Source organism: Halichoerus grypus, chromosome 14 (assembly GCF_964656455.1).
Source record: "Halichoerus grypus chromosome 14, mHalGry1.hap1.1, whole genome shotgun sequence".
Classification (NCBI taxonomy): Eukaryota; Metazoa; Chordata; class Mammalia; order Carnivora; family Phocidae; genus Halichoerus; species Halichoerus grypus.
In genome coordinates, this window is record NC_135725.1 from 49,076,636 (window position 1) to 49,084,925 (window position 8,290).

Consider the following 8,290-nt stretch of genomic DNA (forward strand, 5'->3'; position numbering starts at 1 on the left):
CTGATGAGTTTTATAGACAAAATGTGGACTTTTTAACCTGGGTTTCCTCAGCATTTCAAGGACTGTAAGAACAATTTTCAATACACAAGGACATCCTAGCTGAATTTCATGGTGGTCAAAAGGGGTTCAGAGTTAAAAAATCTTCACAGCCACGGGTGTATTTCTGTGAAGTGGGTGGTCAATGGGCAAGAATTCAAGTGCTCTGCCCTGGGCAGGCAGGGGTGGCAGCCTTTCATTCTTAAAATCTCCAGGAACACAGAGCACAGGCTTAAGCAGTTTGAAGTAGAAAGAGTCAAGTGGATTCATATGTCCATTAAATAAATATTTAATGCCTCCTATAGGCCAGGTAGTGTTCTAGGGGCTGATGACCTGCAGCAAATTAAAACATATGTGCTGCCACCATTAAAAAAATTTCTTAACAAATAAATGTATATTGTACTATCAGACAATGCCAAGTGCCACGTGAGAGAAAGGAGAGGAATAAATGAGTCATGACAGGGTAATAAGGCCACTTCACAAAGTTTTCTCTAAGGTCACAAAGTGCATTTCCTGGACATGGGAAGGATCATTTCCACACCTGCATTCACATCTCCCTTCACCCTGCCTATCTTTGGGCCGACTTAAGACTCATCCAATTATCCATTCACTCATTTATTGGGTCTTCATATACTGAGCTCCTGTTATGTGCTAAGCACTGAGGGCAACAAGGTAAACAAAACAGACACTCCTTCAAGGAGGGGCTGCCTGGAATGTGGTAGAGACAAGACACTGATCACAAGACAGCGCATTAGAGGATTACAGATGATGTTCTGGGAGCACATGAACGCGGACATGTCTGTTCCGAAGAGGAGTTCTTTTGTAGGAGTGTGGTAGATTGGACATGCTGGGGCTAGGGCAGCTTCAGTCCTTTCAGGACCAAAGTAAGGAGCAGAGTTCCGATTTCACTGCTCTTTTCTCTTCTTTCTTTCCACACAAATACTCAAAATTTACACACTAATGAACTAGAAAGCAATTTTCAAAGGCATTTTTGGACTGTGTTACAGAGAGTTTTTTTGTGGTCAACACAAAAACTTCCTACTTCCATTAAAAAAAAAAAACTTAAAAAATTAACAGCTGTGTGAAGCCAAATCCTTTAAAATGATAGTGCTAGAATGGAACTTTAATTTGATTTGTATGGGTTGATGACTGCCCAAAAGTTGCAAAAAATTTTCCAATGCAAAAATAAGAACTTTTGTGAAATGGATGAAATGCTCCAAACATATATTTGATGAATCAATTCTAACACTAGTTGAATGCTGACGGAGATTTTTTTCAAAGGTTGTTGAAAATGGGTCCCTTTAGCAATGCAGGTGAGGGAAAAGTAGAGAAATTGCTTTCAAATTAAATTTGCAAACTTAATCCCACAGCTGCTTACCTACATTTGCCCAGATATGAATTTAATAGATTTTTCCCACTCACCATTAAAAAGAAAGTACGTGTTAGTCTCTTGAAAAACTGCCCCTAGGAAATCTACTTGAGAAATAATAAAAATAAAGAAACAACCATCAATTTATGAAGAACAATTAATTTCTAGATGTGCTATATGCAGCATTACAGCCAGCATATTAGTAATTTTATTCCAAGTCTTTCAAATTAATTAAATGTATTAAATCAGAAGCTGCATAAATCACAATATATTATAAAAACTAATGTTTATTTCTAGAGCTAATATGTCTGTGGAGAAACCATGCCAGTTAATTTCCACAGATTGTCACAGACAGAAGAAAAACAAGACTGGCATAGCTTTGACTTGAAACAATGAATCTCCTTTGCTATCACCAGTTTTCACTATACAGAAATTATAGGTCAAATAAATGGGCCTAGCATTAAACCTAGCATGCAAACCTTTTGTTGAGTTGTATTCAAACTTTTAGCAATATCCATTATCATAAGTTCAAGTAAATCTGATCCTTTTGACCACTATATTTAATAACTCAACACCCCTCACCCTGATTCCCACTGTCCCTCATTGAATTCTCCTTTTTTATCCACAACACTTAATTCTTCTATATGTGTGTGTGTATATGTGCACAGATTTTACATAATATCTATGGCCTAATTTCCCTCAGAATGCTGTAAGATCCACAAGCGTAGGAATCTTTCATTTGTCCAGTGATAGGACCCAAGCACTTAGAACAGTGCCTGGCACATAGTAAGCTTTCAATTAATATGTGTTGTGTGGATAAATCTAAATGCTTTTATAGCAGCTTGTTATTTAAAGCACACAATGGTGGAATTTTTTTTTTTTGTAAGATGAATTCTTCTCCCATTTAAAAATGTACATTCATTTCCTAATTATGAGCCCATGTTTCTCTTTGCCAGGTGCTCTAAAAGAATTAACTGCAGTTTGTGTATCAAGAGGAAAGACAGAAAAGATCACTAAACCACAATGTGGGTATTCACATCCTCATAGCCAGTCATTCTCATATTTAACAGCTCCAGGCCAACAACGTACAAATGCCAACATACCAAAATGTTTGTAGCCATACAAACATGGTCTGGCCCAGAAATCAAAAGCATGCCATTGAGACATGAATGTAACAAAAGCAGGCTTCCTGCAGGAAACCACCCTTCATGTCAGAGGAGTCATTCAGCTACAGTCACAAGCTCATCTATATTTACATGCACCTTATTTTACTCCTTAAAGGCAAAATGCAGAAACACTTACGCTGCGTACTCCAAAGTATCAATACAATTCCAGTGTATAAAGTTCTCCTTCAAATGGCTAGCCAAACACCTTTTCTCTCTCATTCTCAGTCAATCATCAAATCACCTATTTCTTTTTCAGTTTTTCCATAAAGAAAGATGTACTGAAGTCTCAGATATTAAAAACAACCCTTTATTGTGATCTCTACATTTACCAGTGGGACGTCCTTGGGTATAACACTTATATTCTTGGAACCTCAGTTTCATCATTTATTGAACAAGGTCAATGCCATGCAGAATTGTCAAGGTTTAAAGGTAGTGAATGCAAAAGTCTTTTGAGCATGGTTTCTGGCATGTAGTACTGTGGCATAATTTCTATTGAGGTAATAATTTGAATTCTACTCATAGCTGTAATAAGCAAAATCACGAGCAGTTATTTTCTCCCATTATAAGAATACAGCTATATCTCTGTGATCTGACTTCTGGGTTCTTCCTTAGGGGTTGAAAGGGGCAGCAGGTGTCAAGGGAAGAGAGGAAGGTTAGTCTTCCGTAGAATGAGAAGGCAAACAGTATGCCCAAGGGCATCTTCCAAATGAGACTATGTGGAACCCAGAAAGAGTGAACCAAATCCTATAGCTCAGCACCTTGATGAACGATGGCGATGCCTAACTTGCCTTTAAAATGGATCACGTTGGGGCACCTGAATGGTACAGTCGGTTAAGGGTCCAACTCTTGGTTTTGGCTCAGGTCAAGGTCTCAGGGTTGTGGGATCGAGCCCCAAGTTGGGCTCCACGCTCAGTGCAGAGTCCGCTTGAGTTTCTAGCTCCCTCTGCCCCTCCCCCCACACTCTCTCTCTAAAATAAATAAGTAAATCTTTTTAAAAAAATAAAATAGATCATGCTCTTGAGTCAGTGACCACGAACATAGGTAAGAACAAGGACACTTTCACAGAATGTCAGACTGTGTGTAAGGCATCCAGAACTTACATAACACCTTAGGAAGATCCCCACCCCAATAATAATTGGTGTTGGACATCTATCCACTTTGGCAAGTAGAAGTTTAGAACCAATTTGAGCTTTGAACAATGAGGAAACGTAACATTTATGCATCCAAATGTTATAGAACAAATTCATATCCATCATTCAAATGGGAGGCCCACGTTAACTCCATGGAGGGATTTTCTCTTTGAGTGGGAGGTCGTGGGAGCATCCCCCCCCCTTTTTTTTTTTTAAGATTTTATTTTATTTTAGAGAGAGAGGGGGCACGAGCAGGGGGAGAGGCAGAGGGACAGACTTCCTGCTCAGCAGGGAGCCCAACCCCAGGCTTGATCCCAGGACACTGAGATCATGACCTGAGCTGAAGGCAGACGCTTAACTGACAACCACCCAGGCACCTTGGAAGGACCCTCTTTTTATGAGAATATCAGGACATCTTCAGCATTGCTGCCCTCATGTCTTCAAGGCCATAGTACATTCCAACATCCAATCTGTGGGACACAGCCCTGGGACACAGTCACCAGTTTCTTTACTACCCTGCAAAGCAACTACCCATTCTAAATTCAAGTCATCAAAGGAAGCTTTCTCCTTAAAATGAACTTCAAAAAGGTGAGTCATTCCTTTTCATAGTCAGTAAGTTACCTGCAGGTAGAAAGAGAAGGGATGGTCACTTATGCTTCAACGTTGAAAATATGGGTTATGAAATGCTTCTCTGGATGCCTTTCAAAACAAAAGAACTTGAGTAACTGCAGCCACAGACGTCAAAAGGCACTCCCCAGGGGGAGCACACAAGCAGCGGCAGCATCGAAATGGAAAACCCTTAATTGAGAGCTTATTCATGTGCCAGCCACGGCCCTAAGCACTTCCTAAGCATTGTCTCGTTTAGTCCTGACCACAGCCCACTGATACTATTATCTCATTTTTTTCAGACGAAGAAACTCAGATTTAAAGGGATTAAATCAGCTGTTGAAGAAACAACGAGTAAATAGCGGGACAGACGTTCCTGAGTCCGAGTTCTGCACCTCAGTGGCACTAGTCGGGCAACTGAGTCACAGGAGCACTGGGCTACGGCTTCTCGGTCAGGCCAGTCAAACCCCAGCTGTCAGCCAGCCGTCCTATCTCTTATTCTTATATGCCTTCTCTTCCTGACATTGCAATTAGCAAATCTTCATCCTGGATCAGTCAGGATCCTGGGAGGAAAGCAAAAACCACACCAAATATCTTACCAGAGAGAATCTGACATAAGGAATTAGTTAAACAGGTGCAGTGGAACTGAAAAGGTGAACAGGGAAGGCCGCGGTAATGCAGAAATGAAAGCCAAACGGAATCAACACCACCAGTTAGAGTCTAACTGGGAGCCAGCCTCAAGGACTCCCAACATAAACACTGTGAGTCCTGTAGAGAAGGGTGGGTTTGGGGTTTGGGACAAAAAGCTCAAGGACTAACTAGCACACACCCTATCACGGTGCACATCTCATCACTGACAATCCTGTCCCTTGGCCGATGATGAAGTGTGACCCATAAGAATGCCAAGTGAAACACTCTTCCCACCTGATCTGGCCTCCAGTGAACGGCTTCATGAATGGGAGAAAAATCAGTCTGTGTTCATGCCCACAGTGTGTAACTACTGTACCGAGAATTTGATCACGTGCATCTTTACATTCAGTGTTCACACAACAGTCAGTTCTGCTATAACTCAACATAGGCATTCCCCAAAATCAGCCTGCTATTCAAAGTCACACAATAAAAACCACATGACTTGTGGGGAACGTCAAGGTGAGGGGTGAAAAACTCACAAACTTTTATCAGTGACACAGAGGAACCTAATAAAAAGAGTACACAGTTTTATACATCTTAAATGATTAAGAAATATGTTAGTACTACAATAAATATGCATGGAATTTTATGGAACTTGACCTTGAAAACTCCTCAAGTTTGCTTGTGGAGATGAGCATCAGATGGGCTTCAGCTAATGAGTTATTGTGACATAGTAGGAGAAAGGTCACCTGAAATCAGAGGGACAGTTCTAACACCAGCTGTGGGGATGTGGATGGGTGTAGTTCATGGCCCAGAGAACTGAAGTAGGTGGTAGATTTCTGAGCTGTGAATGTGTGACCTGTGTCTTCCTAATGCAGCCCAGTTCAGCTGGGTATAATTTTCTGTGTTTACCTAATGTTTCTTGCAGACAAAAGCCCACATAACTCACTACAAAATCCATTTTGTAATCAAATTGTTCCCTAATATACCAATATTAGAACAAATTAATGGTTTCAAAATAAATATAGCAGAACTGATTATATTCTGTAGACCAGGGAGTATTAACTCCAAGTTTACAGATCAGAAAACTGACTCAGAAAGATCAAACTTCTCAAACAATAAAAATAATAAAGCATGCTATCTTTCTTGGGACAGCACTATATTTTCTCATCTAAGGTACAGCACTTGACAGTATGAGGCCAAAGCACTAGAACCTAAGGGCAGCTTTCAGCGCAGTTTTGCTGGTGACCTTCTCCAGGTGGGTCTAAGTGCCCTGGGATGCAATGGCCGGTGATCTCAATCTTCTTTAGGTCAAAGTGTAAAGCAGAACTGCTGAGCAAAGGAATTCATGTCTCTCCTTCACTTTCTCATAAATGAACTTCTAGACCTCTGTCACGTGCTACTCAAAAGATGTCTGATAATAGTTGAAACCCACAGAAATACATATCCCAACTTCCAAGGTCCCGAAATAAAACATAACATGAATTTCTAAGTTTATTGTTCATACTCTGCCAAGGTGATCTTTCTAAAATGCAGAAGTCAATGTCATCCCCAAGTTGAAAATTCTCTGATGGTTCCCTAATGCCTAAAGATAAGGCCCCAAGCTCCTCAGCATGGAGGACAGGGTACTTATAGATATGGCACCTGCTTACATATCCAGCTTCATCTCCACGTAAGCACTCACCTAAAACCTGGGCTCCAATCAGCTGAAAGGTTTGCTTTTCCACACACCCAGGTTCATTTCAGGGCTACATAAATCTGCCCACAGTAATCCCTCAGCTGAATGCCTGCATGCTCTATGCCCAACTTCTGAACACCAACTCAGTGCTCCTTACAGCTCTTTGGATAGGATCCCCTCCCCATATCACCAGGCAGAATGAACAACTTCTTTTGCTGGGCTCCTAATGTGTCCTACACTAACTCCTATCAGAGCACTCTGCCAGGCATATTTGTATGAAATTTGACTCTTTTCTTTTTTTAAAATTACAGCTATCTATAGGTATTGGCCATGTCTGAAAAATCTCCACATCCCTAGAACCTAGCTCAATGCCTGATAACTAAATGTGTCATAATTGTTTAAGGACTGAATGACAAAAGGCTATGTTATCGTAACAGAAAAGAGATAAATCAATACCTTTTTCTTTCCTCCATCTGAAATCTGGAAAGGACCCTCAGCTCCACTAAGTTTCTGTGTAGGGTAAAACCTACCGACTTTTTTTGGGGGGGTGGGGAGGGGCAGAGGGGGAGAGAGAGAGAGAGAGAGAGAGAGAGAGAATCTTAAGCAGGCTCCACGCCCAGTGCAGAGCTGACGTGGGGCTCAATCTCACAACCCTGAGATGACCTGAGCTGAAAACAAGAATCAGACACTTAACCGACTGAGCCACCCACATGCCCCTAAAACCTACTAAGCTGATAAAGGCAGATGTCATGGGCTGAATGTATGCATGCCCTTAAAATTCATATATTGAAGCCCCCAATGCCCAGTGTGATATTTGGAGATGGGGCTCTCTGGGGGAGGGCAGCCTGTCACATTTTGTTATAGCAATCCAACCAAAGTAAGATGGCCTATGATCAATAGATGTAGCAAATGATTTCGCCAAGATGAAGATGGCCTGCATCCACCCTCTTATATCAAAGTGTAAGATTCTTGAGGACACAAAATGCACAGATGCTTCACACAAAAGGCCTACTGAAAATATAGATAGTTCCAAGAAAGTGAAAATTAAGACAGCAGGAAATGCTCACCTGGGTTGAGTTATTAAGTGAGGTACCTACCCAAGAAGCTATGGAGGGAAAACATAATTTTGACTGCTGTGGATAATAAACACTTCTTGCTGACAAACTCTCTGTTTAAGTACCAGAGGCCAGTCACCTGGTTCCACATTGAGGCCAATTTAAATCAAATACCACAACAAGGTTGCAGACACCAGATCTAGGACGTTGTAACAAACACAGGTTGCTCAGTGGCTTGCCTTGAGTTTTTCTGGATCTGCGTTCTTCAAGAAATCTCCTGTACTGATGGGTGGATTGCTGTCCCCGGGCAGCAGTGGAAAAAATAATAAATCATGTGATGGTATATCCAGTCCCAAGGAATACTAGGCATGATATTCTTGAAAATGCATATTAAAAAAAAAAGTATCCACAAAAAATCTAGTTTTTTCCCCTCCATTTGGGTCGTTTTTTTTTTTTTTTTAAAGAATATTTTTATTTATTTATTGACAGAGAGAGACACAGTGAGAGAGGGAACACAAGCAGGGGGAATGGGAGAGGGAGAAGCAGGCTTCTTGCCGAGCAGAGAGCCCGATGTGGGGCTCGATCCCAGGACCCTGGGATCATGCGAAGGCAGATGCTTA